The sequence below is a fragment of the Dasypus novemcinctus genome, chromosome 14 (genome assembly GCF_030445035.2).
Source record: "Dasypus novemcinctus isolate mDasNov1 chromosome 14, mDasNov1.1.hap2, whole genome shotgun sequence".
In the NCBI taxonomy this organism is placed as follows: domain Eukaryota; kingdom Metazoa; phylum Chordata; class Mammalia; order Cingulata; family Dasypodidae; genus Dasypus; species Dasypus novemcinctus.
Window position 1 is genome coordinate 99,930,817 of NC_080686.1, and position 20,035 is coordinate 99,950,851.

Below are 20,035 nucleotides of genomic sequence, written 5' to 3' on the forward strand. Positions count from 1 at the left end.
CAAAGATAGTGTACTTAAGGGAAAAAATATAAGAGGCTTTTTGGTGCCTCTCAGCAAGGCCCTTGGAAACATTTCTGAACCCCATTAGTGGGTCCCTAGCCCTATTTTGATCAAACAGGGTCAGTTTTAAAGACCTTGAAAAAATTGAACCAAGAATCAAAGAAAAGTTGTAACACAAAGTTTGTCAACAACAGCAAAATCTTAGGCAAGAGAGAGAAACTGACTATCAGCCTAAAATCACCATCATTATCAGATGCCTAGATATTAGCAAAAAATTATAAGCCATGCTAAGAAACAGGTAGATATGCCCAAGTCAAAGGAACAAATCAAAACACCAGACAAGACCAAAATGTATTCACCAAATGCAATGAATATGCCACAATGATGAAAGAGGTTGTTGATATGGGAGGAGTGGGGTGGGGGTGTTTGGGTTATATGGGAGCCTCTTATATTTTTTAATGTAACATTTTTCTGTGATCTATGTATCTTCAAAAAATACAATTTAAAAAATGATGGGGTGGGGGATGGGGGTATATGAGAACCTCTTATGTTTTTTAATGTAACGTTTTGTGTGATCTATTAACTCAAAAAATAGGAAATTAAAAATTAAATTAAAAAAATAAAAATAAAACAGCTAATGATTTTCACACAAATCTAAATTAATGTAAGGAGCTGAAGGAAAATATGGTTAACAAAGTAAAGGATATTAAGAAGACACTGGAGTAGCACAAAGAAGAATTTGAAAGCTTGAATAGAAAAATAACAGAGCTCAAGGGAATCAAAGACAGAATGAATGAGAAAAAAACACATTAGAGGCATACAACAACATATCTGAAAGGGCAGAATAAAGAATCAGCAAATTGGGAGACAGATCTGCTGAATTGAAAAGACAAAGAACAGATAGAGAAAAGAATGGAAAAATATTGAACAGTGAATTGGGACTTGAATGATAACACAAAGCACACCAACATATGCATCGTTGGAGTTCTAGAAGGAGATGAGAGGGGAAAAGGAACAGAAAGAATGTTGGAGGAAATAATGGCTAAAATTTTTTGAACTCATATGAAAGACATAAATATATATATCTAAAAGAAGTGCAACATATTCAAAACAATAAATCTGAATAGACCTACTCTGAGACATATGCTACTCAAAATGTCAAATGACAAGCACAAAAAGTAAGTTCTGGGTTGCAACATCTACTCTTCAGTTCATTGGACTCACCCAGGACAACTAACAAGGAGGTGAGGATGGACAATCACCATACCAAGGAAACGAGAAATCCTACAACTGCAAACAAAAGAGTCCCATATATTGACTGTATGGAATCAAAGTCCCCTCTCAATTAGAGGTGGGGTGGACATCACCATCCCAGAATCCTCAGGATTGGGGAAAGGACTGTGGACTAGAGTGGACTTACTGGTATTCTACTATAGACTTATTGTGATTCTAGTAATGAAAGAAATTACAACATTGATGTGGAGGTAGTGCCATTGGAAGCTCTGAGGGCAAGGAGAGGGAAAAACAGGTATAATATGGGGGCATTTTAGGGACTTGGGAATCATCCTGAATAACATTGCAATGACAGATACAGGCCATTATATATCTTCCCATAACCTACAGAATTGTGTGGGAGAGAATGTAAACTACAATGTAAACTATAATCCATGCTCAATGGCAATGCCCCAAAATGCATTTATCAATTGCAATGAATGTACCACGCTAATGAAGGATGTTGTTTATGTGGGAAAATGTGGGAGGTATGGGGAGCAGGACATATGGGAATCCCTATATTTTTTATGTAAGATTTATGTAATCTAAGTATCTTTAAAAATATATATTGAAAAAAAGAGAAAGTTCTGAAAGCAGCAAGGGAAAAGTGATCCCTTATATATAAGAGATACCCAATAAGACTTTGAATGTTAATGAATTAAACTCCCCAATCAAAAGACACTGGTTGGCAGACCAGATAAAAAAATATTGGCCATCCATATGCTATCTGCAAGAGACTCACGTTAGACCTAAGGATACAAATAGGGTAAAAGTGGAAGGTTAGAAAAAGGTATTTCATGTAAACAGTAACCAAAAAAGAGCAGGGGTAACTATACTAATATCAGAAAAAACACACTTTAAATGTGAAAATGTTATGAGATGCAGAAGGACATTATATATTAATAAAAGGAAAAGTCCACCAGGAAGAAATTACAGTCATAAATATCTATGCAGCTAACCAGGGTGCCCCAAAATACATTAGGCACACTGGCAAAACTGATAGGAGAAATAGATGATTCTGCAATAAAAATTGGAGATGTCAATTCAGCACACACAACAATAGACAGAACAATTAGAAGATCAACAAAGAAACATAGAACTTGAACAATATGATAAATAAGCTAGGCCTAACAGACACATGCAAAACATTACACCCCAAATCAGCAGGATACACATTCATCTCAAGTGCTCATAGATCTTTCTTCAGAATAGAATATATTTTGGGTCACAAAACAGGTCTCAATCAACTTTAAAAGACTGATATTATGCAAAGATCCTTCTCTGACCATAATGGAATGGAAATGGAAATCAGTAATAGGTGGGAAAGGAGAAAATTTGCAAATATATGAAAGCTAAATAACACACTCTTAAACAATCTGTGGGTCAAAGAAGAAATTGCAAGTGTAACTATTAAATATCTCAAGATGATGAAATCAAGAATACAACATATCAAAATGTATGGGATGCAGCAAACCAGTACTGAGAGGGAAATGTATAGCTCTTAAAATCATATTAAAAAAGAAGAAAGCAAAAATCAAAGACCTAACTGAACATCTGGGAGTTCTATAAAAATAACAGCAAATTAATCCCAAAGCAAGCTGATTGAAAGAAATAACAAAGATTAGAGCAGAAATAAATGAAAATGAGAACAAAAAAAAAAATAGAATCAACAAAACCAAAACTTTTTCTTTGGGAAGGTCATAAAATGAGCAAACCCTTAGCTAGACTATCAAAGAAAAGAAGAAAGAAGATGCAAACAAATAAAATCAGAAATGAAAGGGGGATGTTACTGTTGACCCCACAGAAATAAAAAAAGAATCATAAGAGGATATTATAAAAAACCATATGCCAACAAATTAGACAACTTAGATAAAATGGATAAATAACTAGAAACATATGTACAACTTATGCTGACTCTGTTCATGGATTGGAAGACTAAATATTATTAAGTTGTCAGTTCTACCCAATCGATTTACAGTTTCAACACAATCCCGATCAAAATTCCAAACGCTTACTTTACAGAAATAGACATCAATTACCAAATTTATTTGGATAAGAAAGGGACCATGAATAGCCAAATATATCCTAAAAACAAGGATCAAAGTCAGAAGACTCATGCTTCCTCATCTTAAAGTATATACAGAGCTACAGTGGTCAAAATAGCATGGTATTTGGATAAAGATAGACACACTGGTAACTAGAATATAATTAACAGTTCAGATATAGACCTGCATCTCTACGATCAACTGATTCTAAATCAGCCTACTATGTCCTCTTTATGGGGACAGAACAGTCTCTTTAACAGATGGTGCTGGGAGAACAAGATGTTCATAACCAAAAGCATGAAAGAGGACCCCTATCTCACTCCCTGAACAAGAATCAACTCAAAATAAATAAAAAACCTGAACACAAAGCCACCATAAAACTCCTAGAAGAAAATGTAGAAAAGCATCTTTGACATTTGTAGATAGAAGGTGGAGTCTTAGATCACCTACCCAAAACAAGAACAATGAAAGAAAAACAATAGATAAATAGGGCCTCCACAAAATTAAACACTTTTGCACTTCAAAGGACTTTGTGAAGATAGTGAAAAGACAACCTTCTCAATGGGAGAAACTATTTGGAAATCATGTATCCAATAATATTTTAATATGCATGATATATAAAGAAATCCTACAACTCAAAGACAAAAAGATAAACTAGTCAAAAATTTTGCCAAAGACTTAAGTTGACATTTTTTCAAAAGAGGAAATACAAATGGTGACAAAAACACAAGAAAAATATTCAACATAACTAGCTATTAGGGAATTGCAAATCAAAACTACAATGAGATATCATTTCACACCTACTAGACTGCCAACTATTAAACAGAAAACTACAAGTGTTAGAGAGGATGTGGAGAAATATGAATGCTTATTCACACTGGTGGGAATCTAGAATGATACAGCTGCTATGGAAGACTGGCAGTTCCTAAGGAAGTTAAATACAGATCAGCCATGAGATCGGGAAATCCCACTACTAGGTATATACCCAGAAGAACTGGGAGCAGGGACACAAACAGACATCTGCCTCCTGATATTCATAGCAGCATTATTCACAATTGCCAAAAGATGGTAACATCCCAGGTGTCCATCAGCTGATGAATGGATAAACAAATTGTGGTATATACTATGATGGAACATTCTGCCATAAGAAGAAATGAAGTTGTGAAGCCTAAGATAACATGGATGAACCTGGAGGACATTATGTTGAGTGAAGCAAGCCAGACAAAAAAGGATAAATATTGTATGATTACAGTATTATGAACTAAACATAATAGTCAAACTCATAGAGTTAATAGCTAGAGTATAGGTCACCAGAAGATATAATGAAGATAGAGAATGGAATGCTTATTAGGTGCAGAATTGGTAAAAAGGTTGTTTGTAAATATTTGAAAATGGATAAAAATGATAAAAGCACACTTTAGTGTTTGAGATTAGCAATGCAAATATATAGGTACAATAGGGGTTGAAAGGGAGAGTCTAAGGTAGTGTATATCACCAGAAGAAAAGCTAAAAGATAATACATGGGACTGTACAAGATAGCAAACCCTCATATAGACAATGAATATGATTAATAGTGCATGTATAAGAAAGTTTTTCTCTGAAACAGAAAAAATGTAAATCAATGTTACAAGATGCTAATAATAGGGTGATATTGGGCAAAAGTAAAACCAAACGAAACTATGGATTATAGGGAATAGTAACATTAATATTCTTCCATCTATGGTAAAAAAAAAAAAAAAGGAAGTAAGCTAAATGCAAGAAACCAGACATAAAGTACTATATATTGTTTGACTCCATCTATACACAATGTAAATACAAATACATTTTAGAGACAGAAATAGATTAGCAGTTAACTAGGTCAGGGATAGGACAGAGGGGACTGAGACATGACTACTAAGGGATAGGGGATGTTTCTTTTTGGAGTAATAAAAATGCTGTAATATTGATTGCAGTGATGAATGTACAACTCTGTGATTATACTAAATGCCAATAATTGTCCACTTCAGATGGATTGAATGTTTTATTGATATATTTCAATAAAATTTATTAAAAAAAGATTTACAGGGGAGGCCCAGATCCTGAAATTAGACAGTCTCTTGGGAGAAAGGACAAGGCAATCTGTGAGACTCTTATAGATAGTTCTAGGCACTAGGTTAAATTAGAGCTCCCTGGACAGCAAGTCCACTTTGAAATCTAAAATCGTAGACACACTGCAGGCAAGTAAACACACACACATAGTTAGCAGTTGTCTTAATAAATGCCTTGAATATACCTTCTGCACATTTTGCTTCAGCAGATAGATCTTATAATTCAAACATCTATCATTCAATAGAGATTTATAAAAAGGCATCTGAGAGACTCCACTGTCAAGAACATCTGTTGAATTTTATCAAATCTTCTTTGTGTGTGTATAGAAAGGGTCAAATGATTTTTCACCTTTATGTTGTTAATGCGGGAAATTACCTGGCTTGATTCCCTAATGGTAACCAGTCTTTTTTTGTTTTTATTTTTATTTACTTTATTTATTCCCCACTTCCCCCAGATGGTTTGCTCATGTGTCTCCTCATTGTTTGTTTGCTCACCTTCTGCAGGAGGCACCAAACACCGAACCCGGGACCTCCACGAGAGGTGAGTGAGTGCCTGAAGGGCTGAGCCACATCCACTCCCTGGTAACCAGTCTTAATTCCTGTAAAACACCCAATTTGGTTGTGGTATAGTATCTTTCTTTTCCTTTCTTTTTTCTTTTTTTCTTCTTTTGTTAAAGAGAGTTCATCTATATTCACAAAAGATGTCGATCTATGAATTTCCATTTTGTAATGTCCATGTCATATTTTGTTATTTATTGTATGTTGCCTTCATAGAATGAGTTAGGATGTAGTCTATCTTTCTTTTTGCTAAAAGATTAGATTTGCTTCTGCCTTAACTATTAGTAAATATCTATTAACTGACAGCATTTGGGTCTGGGGTGAATTTTTGGAGATGGTGGCTAACATTGACTGTCTTTAAAACATATAGGACTATTTACATATTCTGCTAGTTTTTATGTCATTTTGTCTTATTTTTTTATTAGGAATTTGTCTATTTCTTTAAATTTTAAAATTTATTGCCATGAAATTATTATTCAGAAGTATTTTAATTACATTTTAATAACTGTAGATTCTGTAGTGATTTTGCATTCCTGATATTTATATCTTTTTCCCTCAGTCTTGTCAGAATATGAACAAATTATTAGTCTTTTAAATGAACTAATTTGGCTTTGTTGATTAACTCTTTGCATGTTTTTAATACTTATTTCCCTCCTTTATACTTTCTTTGGGATTAATTTGCCATTTTCTAGTAATTTATCACAATGGAAACTTATGTTATTAAAGATCAGCTTTTCTTTGTTTTCTATTACAGCTACTTAACACAATATATTTCCTTTTAAAAAGAGCCCTATATCTCAATACATAGAATTCAAAGTGTTATATTTTTGTTTTTTCTTTAGCTAAGGATAGCTTCTAACATCCATTAATAGTTTCACTAATGAATGAAACAATTAGAAAATAAATTATTAAATAATAAATATGTGGGGATTTCCTAGTTATGTTGTTACTTATTTCTAACAACTCTGCATATACAGATAAGATACTGTGAATTATTTTGGCTCTTTAGAATGCATTAATACTTGATTTATGATCCAGCATGTGAGCAATATAGGAAAATATTGTATTCAGTGTACTTGAAGATGAAAGTCTATTCTTAATTGTTTGGTGATTTGTTTATTTATATAAATTATTATATAAAAATAGATTTGTTTATTTATATAAATAAACAAATTTGACCTATTTGAAATATCTTTATCTGTCTGTCTATCTATATATATACACACACACACATATTTGACATAGACGTATTTCAAATAGGTCAAATTTGTTAATCCTTTTTTTCTTCTGTACCTTGTGGGGGTTTTTCTGAAAAAAAAAACTGTGTTAAAATCTTTCTCTACAATTGTGATTAGTTTTTCCTCCTGAACTCTATCAACATTTCTTATGTATCAATTTTAGGCTATGCTCTAATGGGCTCAGAAAATCAGTGTTGTATTCTCTTTCTGATAGACTGCCCTGTTTAAATTATGCTTCTTTTTATCTTGGGCCCTTGCCTTAATGTCTATTTTATTTAGTATTAGTATGAATAAACCAGTTCACCTTGCATTAGAATTTGCATAATGTCATCTGCTATCTTTGTACTTTTAACTTTTAACTTTTCTGAACATTTATATTTGATATACATCTTTTTAGCAGGCTATAGTTTTCTGCTGGCTGATTGTTTAAATCAATGCAATTCTCTTTGCCTTCTATTTGGAGTATGTAGCCAGTTTTTATTTAATGTAATTATTGAGAAACTTAGATTTAAAACTGCCATATTTTTATTTGTTTTCTATATGTTAAAATGAAATTTCTTTCTTTTTGATGACAGAGTTGAACTCTGTTTTGGTTTCCCTACACATGACTCTTCTGTCCTACTATTTGAACCTATAATTAGTACTAAAGTTGGTATGTATATGTCCAAGAGACTTAAATCTTTGGGCTGTCCATGTGCCAGCTGGGTCCTGAATCTCAGCAGAGTAGCTACACCTACTCTCCAGTTCATTGGTTTCACCCAGGACAACTAACAAGGAGGTGACGATGATCAAATACAATACCAAGGGACCAAGGGAGTCTACCTGAAAACAAGAGAGTCCCATCTATCAGCTGCATGGGATCACAGCCCCATCTCAATTAGAGGTGGAGTAGACATCACCATCCCAGAATCCTCAAGATTGGGGAATGAACTATGGACTAAAGTAGACTAACTGGTATTCTACTATAGACTTACTGTAATTCTAGCAATAGAAAAAATTTTATCATTGATGTGGAGACAGTAGCCACTGGAGAGTCTGAGGGCAGGGAAAGGGAAGAACAGGTGCAATACACGGACATTTTTGGGACTTGGGAATTGTCCTAAATGGCATTGCAATGACAGATGCAGGCATTAGATATCTTGCCATAACCTATAGAATTGGGTGGGAGAGAGTGTAAACTACAATGTAAACTTTAATCCATGCTAGTGGCAATGCTCCAAAATGTGTTCATTAATTGCAATAAATGTACCTCACTAATGAAGGATGTTTTTAATGTGGAAGAATGTGAAAGGTATGGGGAGCGGGGTATATGGTAATCCCTATATTTTTTTATGTGACATTTGTGTAATCTAATCATCTTAAAAAAATAAATAAAATAAATAAATAAATAAAGGAAGCATGAACCAGATAGAACTGTGGATCTATGTGGAAAGAGTGAAAAACTCCAGACTGTGTAAATTAATATATGATAAATTTTCCTTATTATTTAAAGCCCTTTTTTCAAATAAAGATAATTGACTTTAAAAAAATGACTTACATAGTGAACTGTGAAAACACTATCTTGATTAATTTTGAATACTAAGTAAATATATGCTTTTTCAGTGCTAAATACTTATATTGACATAATTAATTTTAAAACACAGATCAACTTAGAGTGAATGGTGAAAACACTTCCTTGATTTGTTTTGAAAACTAAGTAAAATATATGGTTTATTTAGTGTTTTTTGCTTATATGGTCTTACAAAAATGTTAAAACCCAGAAATAATTTAGTGAAATGTGAAAACACTATTTCAATTAGTTTTGAAAACTAAGTAAAATGCATGGTTTGTTCAGTGCTATGAACTTAAATTGACTTACAATGAATGTTAAAACAGAATAAATGTCTTCAACTGTGAAAAAAATAAAATAAAAATAATGAAATCTCTTCCTTTCCTTGATGACAGAGTAGTTATTTGTTCTATAACAATATAGAATACTAATAATATAGTATATAATTATTATTCTATAGTTTCCTCACTCCAGCTTATATATCGCTTTACTATTCATTAAGTGATTATCTTAAACATTAAAACATGAATCTCTTTTTCACTGAAGTCTAATATAAACTGGTGTTTTTAAAAGAGTTTAAATAGCATAAAAAGTGTAGAAACATTTAACTGCATACACCACCTACTTTGTTGTTTTGTGCCATTGTCACTACGTGTTTTGATTCCATATTTCAAAATCCATTAAATGTGGTTATCATTTTAGGTAGTCAATACTCATTACATTTCTGTACATTTACTCTTTCCATTTTTCTTAATTCTTTCCAGTATGTTCAATCTTTTCTCTGTGATCAATATTTATCCTGTCTGGAAATTTCCATATATTATTTCTTTCAAGAAAGTATGATGGGAGTCAATATTCATCCCCTCTCCATCTCTCTCTCTTTCTCGCTCTGAATATGCCATTGTTCCAATGTCATTTTTGAAAAACCTGTTTTCTCTGAGTATATAATTCTAGATTGACACTTATTTCCATCTGGCATTTTGAGCATGTCATCCTATTGTCTTCAAATTTTTTCATCTACATTGAAAATTCAGCTCTCAGCCTCTTCGCTCTAATGAAGGTAATGTGTACCCTTCCTCCACCTTTGGCTGCTTTTTAACGTTTTACAGAAATATAATGTATACATTTAGAGAACTCTAAGTTTCACTAAAGAGTAGCTTTCTTCTACATTTTTAAATGCACTTTCTAGTTTTCTATTTGCCTTAGGCTGATTATTTTCTACTGATGTTAATTATACTTCACTGTTTTCCCTGTTTCTAATTTGCTGAGTTCTTAATTCCACCTTTTCTATTTTTTTAATTCTATAATTTTTTCCTTTTCAGTTCTTTGCACAAATTCTCTAGCTCATTATATAAATACTAGGTTGGTAAGTTTACTTGTTTGAAGATTCTTTTCTAGTTCCATTACCTGAATCATCTTTGGGTGTGTTTGGATTGTCTTTTTGTCTTTTAACATTCCGTCTTTTCTCTTGGTTTTCTCTTGGTTCTCTTGCCTGATAATTTTGAATTGAATGTTGTGTTTATTAAATGAAAAGTTGAACTAATAATTGGGGTCTCTTAATAGTGTTTTATTCCTCCAGAAATTATCTGTTATGCTTCTAGAAACTAGATTGGGTGGGAAGCTTGCCTAATACAGTCAGAAATGGAGCTTGTTGAAAGTCTGAGAATTCTGGTCTAGTTCAGGTTTATTCTCATTAAAGTCTAGCATGCTTCCCTCTTCCATGGTGGCCATAAATTCATTTCCCATCAGTTCTGTTAGATTGCCCAGTGTTCTGCTCAGTTTCTCAGCTTCTTGGCTGCCACAGTCTGCTCTCCTATCACCTCCTAGTTGCTAATTTTGAACTACCGTGTGCCTCAAGGAGAAAAGTTACACAAAATGCTACGCTCATCTCTCTGGACTCTCTTCTTTTTGGGATAATAGATAACCAATTTCTAGCAAGCTTGATCTCTATCCAAACGAAGTGATGGCAAACAAATAAGCTAATCTGCCATGATTAAATACTGAAGTTCAAAATGTCACTGTTATTTCATGGTTAGAAATAGCTAAAATACAAGGTTAGGTAAAAGATAAAACAATAGTAGACAATGAAATGCAAAACAGAAAGAAATGAATATTGCAACACGCAGAAATGAAATAGTCTCTGAACAGCAGATAGAAAGCATAAATATACGGCACTAAGACAGGTAAAGCGATTGACCTGCTGGGCTGTCTTCAAAGAGGCAGAGAGAGCCACGGCCTTGAATCTTGAGAAGTAACTGTGATCAAAGCATGCATCCTGGTTATTATGGAAGAATGTTGAGGAAAACTGCATTACTGATTTGGATATAGCTTCATTAAACCTGTATATCTGCTGAGGTAAGGAAAAAGAAAAAAGAAAAACTCACATGATTTGACTATCACTGTATCAATTTGAAATTGTTTATGAATTCCAAAAATAGATATTGGATTGTGTTTGTGGACTGGTCTATTCTTCTGGGCATATTAGATTGTATTATATTCAGAGGTTTCACTTTTACTTGATTAAATTATGATTAAGGCTTTCATTCGGCCATATCAGTAGGATGTTGAGACCCAGCCCCCTTGATTAGCAGGGATTAACAGATAAAAGGACAAGGCAGAGGAGAAAGTTTGAGCTTCTGATGCTGGAGCCGTGGAAAGTAAATACACAGGAGAAGAACACACTCCTTAGACATGGTGGAGGCCCTGGGAAGACAGCGACACTGATAGTCTATAGCTGATTTTGTGAGGACACCAGAACAGCTGAGCCTGGAAAGAAATAAACCCCAAGGAGAGAGACAAGCCTTGTGCCTGCCTACAGATGAGATAGGAAGAAGCTGGGTCCATGGAGCCTTAAGAGGAAAGAGGAAAGCTGAAACCTCACAGACCCTGAAGAGTCCAACTCAAGGTACCTTAAGAGGTACTTTCTCACCCAAAGTCTGTTACCACATACTGACACAAGATGGTGAGCGATGTCAGTGAGGGTTCAGCCTTCCTCCTTCCTCTTATGGCTCTGTGGTTCATCTTCTTCCAATCTCAGCTGTAGGCTGGCATAAGGCTCATCTCTCTTTCTGGGCTGGTCTCTTTCTGGGCTGAGCTGCTTTGTTATCTCCACAAAGCCAGCTGTGAAGTATCAGACAAATGGCTTGGCTCTCTCCCCAGGGTTCCAGCATCAAAAGACCAGCTCTCTGTGTTCTCCTTTTCCATGTGTTTACTTCTGTGTAAGAGTCTGTTTTATCCCTACCAAGGGGGTGGGAAATCAACCCTGCATATCCTAATGACATGGTCAAATAAAAACCCTAATTTTGATTTAATAAAGTAAAAGTGAAACCTATGAATCTAATACAATCTAACATACCCAGAAGAACAGACCAGTTTACAAACACAATCCAATGCCTGTATTTAGAATTCATAAACAATATCAAACTGCTACATACAGAGTAGCTAAAATACAGAAAGGCAGATAATGTGTAATCACAGGCAGGAGTTGGAATTGGGATGGGGTTGAGGAATTTGATGCCAAATAGGCAAGGTGTCCTAGTGATGGGCATAACGTAGTTGAGCAATATTGATTAGGTGCTATTGAGGGCTGGGGTCCTCTCACAACCAGACAGACAGGAAATACTAGGGATATCTGTCCACTGATATTTAGGGCAGAGCCAGGCTTCTGAGTAGGCCTGAGCTCAGGAGCAAGACTTCAACCCCAGGGAGGGTTGCAGGCCTGCATGAGAACTGGTGGAAGGGTCAATACACAGGCAATAGGTGGGCCTCGTTTCTAAACCTGTGAAATGTATGCAGGATAGGAGGTAAAAGCCCAACATAGGAGAAATGGGGCAGGGATTCTGGGTGAGGAGGAGTAGGGCTCAGTGGCCCTTTCTCTAGGAACATGCTATCATCTCTTTCTCTTACTCTTAACCTGAATTAACTCCTTTGGAGAGAATTTTCTTCAAAAACCTTGTTATTTTTGTCAAAAGAGAAGAATATTATCTTCATGTGTGATATTCAAGCTCCTTTTCCTTCCTTCCTTTCCTTCTTCCTTTGCCCTCCCCTTCTTCTTTTCCCCTCTCCCTCCCCCCTCTCCTCCTCTGCCCTCCCCTTTTCCTTCTGTAGGTAGCTACTGCATTGGTTTCCTGAGTTATTAAAACCTTTCATTTATTAAATACAATATTTGACAGATAGAAAATTGAAAGACTTAAAAAAGAATGAAGGACTCTTTTTATATAAATAAAGGGAGAGAGATATGATAGTTTTGCCTGTCTTATTTATCATAGATGATTTCATAGTGAATTGACAATGACTGCTTTTCTCTAAGGTTCACAAAAGTACTGTTTTTTCCTGTATGGAAGACAGTGAGAATTGTTTTCATGTTAAATACTTTAAAATTTATTTTTATATTAAAGTGATATGTACATATTATGGAATATAATGCAAAATGGGCATGTTTTTAAAACTAAATTATTTATTTATTTTTAAAAGATACTTATATTACATAAAATGTTACTTAAAAAATATACATAAGGAATTCCCATATGCCCCACTCCCACACCTACCACTTTTCCTCACATTTATATTATCTCTCAGATACGAATTTAGCAAATTGAGACAACTCAGAGAGCTAGAGTCTGGAAGATAGGTTTACAGGAAATAGAGAGGGAGAAAAAGGTTGTGAGCCAGCGTCCATATGGGAGAAATCTATGATAAGGTGGAAGTGAATAGTTATGCAGTGAAAGGAGAATTTTTAATTACAATTTGAAAAAAGTAAAATTGCTTCTTCATCTTTGTTAATTTTTCTTCCTTAATTTCCTCCCAATGTTCTATTTACTGGTATGTCCTTTTTTAAGCTTTCCTTAGCATCCTAAAATCTCAGAGCTGAAAGATACTTCAAAATCCTCCGCAATCTTCCTTTTACAAATGAAGAACTAGAGACCCTAAAATGACTTTCCAAATGCTCAAAACAAGCTCTGTTCACTCCCCTTTTGTATTTAACCCACATCGGCACATCCTTGTCCATCTTTTGACCTATCTTCTTTGCTTATTCCCTGTAGTTGGTAACTGCAGTCAAGTAGTTTTTCCCTGATTTGTCTGAATGTGTTCCTTATTTTTCTAACTCCATCATTTCTCTGCATATACCCTTCTTTTCCTTTTTTCCTTCTCTCTTTTTTATCCACTGTGGTCTAATTTTATTTCACTTACTCTTTTTCTCTTCTGCCTTTTCTTCTCCCTTCCTTCTTCCCTTCTTTTGTTTCTACCTGTCTGCTGGTTTCCTGATTACAGTAGCATGCTGGATTTATGCACAGTGCTGCTTCTTGATGAGTGCAGAGCACTGTACACACGCTACCTTATTAATTCCTCCTATCGTTTCTGTAAGGCCCATTCATTACCTCTCATTTACAAATGGGAACAAGAGACCCAGGAAGATTAATCAAGCTACTCAAGGATTAACAATGAATCAGTGCCAGAGCCATAAACAAAGCCTACTCTCCCTGACTTCCCCCATATCAGCTTTTCTCATGTTTCTCCTTTTCTTTCTAAATCTTGCCTCATTAAGTAGCATTAACTCATCCCTGAAGTACTTTGAGGCAATCTGCCACAATCGACTGCATTCTGGGACTTTGGGGAAAGGATGATGCTTTAGTTTTGTCTCTGATACTGCTTGCATGAACTTGGCCTGTTCTCAAATGTTTGAGTCACATTTTCCCCATAAGTGTAATGGGAAATAAGGGATGCATACTAGGATAGTGTTTCCCAACGTGAAAAAGACGATACTGGTTTTATCTTGTATAGGAGTTAGGTAGTACAGAGACAGAATAAACAAATCATGACAGTATCATCACTATTGGTTTCTTTTAAATGTCAAGGAGAAATTTATATATATCATGTACATTATAACACTTGCTAAGTACACATTTAAGAAGGAAAGACTCATCCCTTATGACAACATTTCTTGCAATAGTTTAAATGAAATTATTTATTTTTACTTACCTTGAATTTATAATGGGTACTATAGAGAGTTTTCATTTAACATGGTGAACCAAAGTTCCCTTCTATAATAGATTTCTAGAAATTTTTGAAGTGATTAATGAAAACAAAAATAGTAAGCAAAATAAAAATAGTAAGCAAATAAGTAATATGGGTGTATGTGGATATAGAAAAATATCTTGTAGGTGAAATCCTATGACAGGTATTTTTAAATGGAGAGAACAAAAGATGCCTTCAGTTTCAACGTTGATTTGAAATTAGACGTGATAGACCAAATAACTGTCCCTGGTTTTTTACTCTCTTCCTGTGCTATGTGACCTTGCAATACCTTCGAGTAGGATTTTTATCCACTTCCCACTAATTCTGGACCTGTCCAAGTGACTTGCTCTGTTTTGTGGAATGCTCGCAGATATGGCCTGGCTTCATCTCTTTGCACTTCAGCCTTTCAGTCATAAGAAGATGCCCGAGTTTGCTGCTGGCCCTGAATGAGGAGGATCTGTGGTACAGATCTGATCCTAAATCAAAGCTGGAGGTCTCCTAGCAGGCTATGCCTAGCATAGCCCAGCTGATGCCAACTAGACCAAAAACTCTTGAATGAGTCTGGGACTTTTCCTTGCCAAAACAAGAACTTCAGCAAAAAGATAAAAACATAAAACAAGAGAAATGTGTTGCTGTACTTTTAGCTCTGCGCTGCTCCCTGGCAAGCAAACTGCTCCTGATGTTGCTTATCTGCTTAGCGGCTTCAGTCCTAGCCAGCACATGTGTTTGCATATCATGCTTCTGGAAGACACGGTCTTCTTACCACTGATCCTGTGTTTTCCTATTGAGCATTGATGGACCCCCCAGGAGAGGCCTGTCTAACAGAAGCAGTCAGAACTCAGTTGGCTCCCATTCAAGTTGGAAACATGACACTAAACCCTGGGAATCTGGCAGCCTCCAAAAGCCCACTTGTTTCGCTTCCCAATCTGTCTCTGGCTATAGGATGTCATATCATTACAAGCTGCCTATTAGAGTCAAGAAGACAGCTTGAGTTCCAGCTCAGTGTCTTATAGGTTTTGTCATCATGTCACATAAACATTTTAGGCCTCAGCATCTTTATCTGAAAAGATAGAAAAGAAGCACTGCCTGACATAGTCAGAAACCAAGACAGGATATTCCTTGATTATTTATTTAACATGATCTGCTACAGCCCTGAACATGCACCCTAAATTCAAACCCCACTGAACTGTTCTCTTGACGCACTGGTTTTCCCAGCTCCATAAGTTTCATAAACATTTTGTTCTGCATAATATGGTATTCCCACTTTCTGTATCAATGTAGTCCTTTATGCAACCTTTAAGATCCATTGTAGAGAGTCTGTATTACATAACTTCGTGTTTGGGAATATTAAATCTTTTTGATGAATTGTTCTATTATCATTATTCTCCAATATTTTCATATTCCTCCATTCCATTTAACTTCAATATTGCTAATATTAATTTAATATTTCCCTTGGTTAGTCTTTGCCTAGTATATCTTTTTCTGGACTTTGTCTTTTTAAATCTTAGGAAAATTCCTTTCAACAAATGAATTTGATCTATTTTCATATATTGTTATTTTTGACATGAGAAATATATATAAAGACTGATAAATGAATGGAAAGATATATTTTTGACTATTCAGTTTTTCCCCATACTTTAAAGTGGTTTTCTTTCCTCTGTTTCACATCAAATTAAATGAGTTTCCTTATATCTGGCTGCTTCATGACTTGGAATTCATGAGTCCTATTTTAAATTATTTTAGTGGTTCAAGTTTTAATATGCATAGTGCTTTAATAAAGAAAATCAACAGCTGCAGCCTCTTCTGGAACAATACAAAGATCACAGAATGCTTGAATTGCAATCATTCCCAGAGACCACATAATATTAGTTAATCGTTTAGATCTATTTTAAACTCATTCAGCATTACCCATTATTTCACACTTCACACACTTAATTCACCTTTTACTTACAGATTGAGCCTATGGGAGTACAGCCTGGACATACATGTAATTCTCTTGTGATATTCCCAGCATTTATTTTTATTTTGCTTTTCTAAACTCACATCTTCCCTCTGCCATTGAGTAGTAAGAGAGTTGTCATCTCCTCCCAATGCTGACACTGTAGGAGCTGGATTTGCAGCCTTGATGCATGAGACAGAAATATTATCACATCCTCTCCCCATGAAGTCAGCTTTTAGACCTGTTATATTTCTGTGACACTTGGCACTTGCCTTCACATGCCCTGGATAGGTGAGCTTCACGGCTCTGACTTGGGTGTATGGGGTAGGACGGGGGTGGCTTGGTTGGTGTGTCTGAGAGGTAGCACAAACATAATATAAAAGATACAAAAATGAAATGAAATAGAAAACTACGCTTAATATATTTTAGATTGCAATTTAGCTTATTGGTGATAACAATTTTTCAATTTTCTTATAACTGTTTATCTTATCAAATATGCCTTTGATTTAAATTATTTTCATTAAGGTTCCTGGGCTTTCTAAACACACAATCAGACCATCTGCAAATGAAGATATGTCTGTCTCTTCTCTACATGATTTATATTGCAGATTTTGTTTTCTAATCTCATTTTATTAACTAGACCTCCAAGACAATATTGAATAAAAGTGTTGATAGTACACGGTTTCTTTATTTTCAGAAATCAAAGGCTTTAACATTTCAATTTAATCCTGCTTGCTGTTATTTTTTATAAAAATTATCACACTTAGATACACTTCTTACAATTTTACTACTTAGTAATTTGCAGGGATTTCCAAATTGAGATGTTATTGATACTTAAGTTTTCTTTTCCTTTGTTATGCTGAAGAATTATTTTACTCTAAAGCTGGATATAATTTGAAAATAGCCTATGATTTTATTTTAGATGTAAGGTCACAAGTAAAATTGTTTTCTTTGACTCTTTCATCATTCAACAAATATTTATTCAATGCTTATTAGTGGTAGATATTTTGCTAAGAATTGGGAATTTGAAGGAAAACAAAACGTCCATATGCTGTACTATTATGGAGCTTGCAATTTAACAAACAAGATTAAAATTGTGATAAATGCTAAAACTATAATATGAGCTTGAGAATATTAATGATGGAAGTAGCTAAGTTTAGGTACAAGTCCAAGGTTTCACCCAAATGAAATGGAACCTGAGACTTGATGGGTATGCAGAAGTATGTGGGAAAAAAGAGATCTGGAGGGAAGTGGTGTGACGGAGGTGGCACATTCCAGCCAATATGTGTAAGGAGAAAGAAGCAGCAAGAAGCAAGCAAGCAAAAACTGAAACCCGTCCCTTGCGGCAGTATCATGGGGCCAAATAGGCTAGAGGCTTAGGGATAGAGACGATATTGGAAAATGTGGTAATTTTCTTTAAGTTTAACTTGATTCAAAGGCCACTAAAGATTTTAAACAAGAAAGTTGAGTAGGCAGGAAGTAAAAGATCTGAGTTCCGGAGAGAGGTAAGCTTTGTAAGAAAGTTAAGTGAGGGGGAGGCTCTGGGTGGAGATTTATGACATCAGGTTGAAGGACCTGGGGGGTCAAGGTGAAGTTTAATTGCCATGTCGGCATCTCAAAATCTGCATATCCAAAACAAGGAATTCAACTTTCTCTCAAATGTGCCCCTCCTCCCCACTCCACATGGCATTCAATGGCATCACCATTTAACCTTTTGCCCACACCACCTTCTCTTCAGCTCAGTTACCCAACCAGCATCCAAGTTGTGGCTTTTCCTTGGAAATTCCTTTCACGCATAATTTCTTTTTAGCCCCTTTCTTGTTACTCTAGCTGAGCCTGTCATTGGCTTTTTATTATACTTTTTCATTAGCCAAATAACTGGCCTCATGACTGTCATTCTCCTTTCCCTCAAACCCAACATCTATATTTCAAAACTGCTAACCTCTTAGATTCTCTTTGAGGGAAAAAACACAAAAATGGCAATTTATTTCGATTGTCTTAACTCCAGATTCTTCATCTGACTCAAAATATCTGTGTAAAAGAAATTTGCCTCAGAGGATTGCTGCAAGTTTAGGTCACCTAATGCTTGATGCCTAGCATATGTGCCGTCATCATGGTGGCTGTTACATTACCAAGCTTTTCCTTTTCCTTCCTGTTTCCTTTTCTGATAAAACTTGAATCATCCAAGGACTCCTGAACTAGCAAAAGGAACTGATGTGGTTCAGTATTTTTCAGAATTCCAGCACATGGCCCCAAGGCATGACAAGTCACTTAAATGGAGACTTTACTGTTGTACCCAAACATCATATCCCTTGGGAACTGTAGAGAGAAATCACGCAACTTATACCTGCTAGATACAAGTGATTTGCTTCCTCTGGGCCCACTTCCTGACTTTTGAAGAATAAGAAACAAAGCAACCTCATGACATGTTAAACATCTTAATCCTCCCGATTGTGCCTATTTTCAAGCATTTTGTTGTAATTGGTCTCTGGGACACTAGCTGGGTACTGAATTGGCATGCCGGGTCTCTGCTCAGGTATGCCAGTAATGAGGCCATTACACTTAAATGGCAAATGCCAGTGAGAGTTAAGTGTTTCCAGCACTTTTTTTTTAATCCACTAGGAATGCTAGAGAAAACACAAAATTTAGAAGCAAAACTCCCTGCCTTATAGTGAAAGCCAAAAAATGTAATTTTTTGGTCTTACTGCAATGAATATATATTGCAGCAAAGTAGGTCTCATCTAAGATGAAGCACAATACCATTCAGTTATTATTAGAACATTTCTCTGATAGCTCTCATAAGGAGATGTAATTGTGACTATCCCTTCCCACGCGAAGGTGTTGCATCTCTCAGATTCCTCCTCCTACAGAGTCTTTATGGGACCGTGTAGCTCTCTTATGGCATGTTTTGCTGTCCACTGCATTTAGGGCCACACTAATAAATCCCCCCACTAGGCTGTGGTGGTAGAAGGCAGTCCCCTCAGACTGTAGGAGCAGGAGTCGTGCTGATACAGGTCTTCTACAAAGAACGATGCTGGTGGACTTTAAACTGAGGGGTATCTGGAAGAAGGATTATAAGCCAATATTTAAGGTCAAACAACTCTCTCCCACATTCACGGCCCAATTACATGGGGTATAGGAAATGTGATCCTACATGTGGCTGGGAGGCAGAAAGCTTAGGTAACACCTGTTTTTTTGCTTTTTCCACATTTATGCTCCAAGATTTAGCCCTTGGAGTTTTTTTTTTTTCTTTTCTATCATGTATACTAAAAAACAAAATAAAACAAAAAATACTAATGATAAAATTAATAATCCCAAACCTTATTAAATCT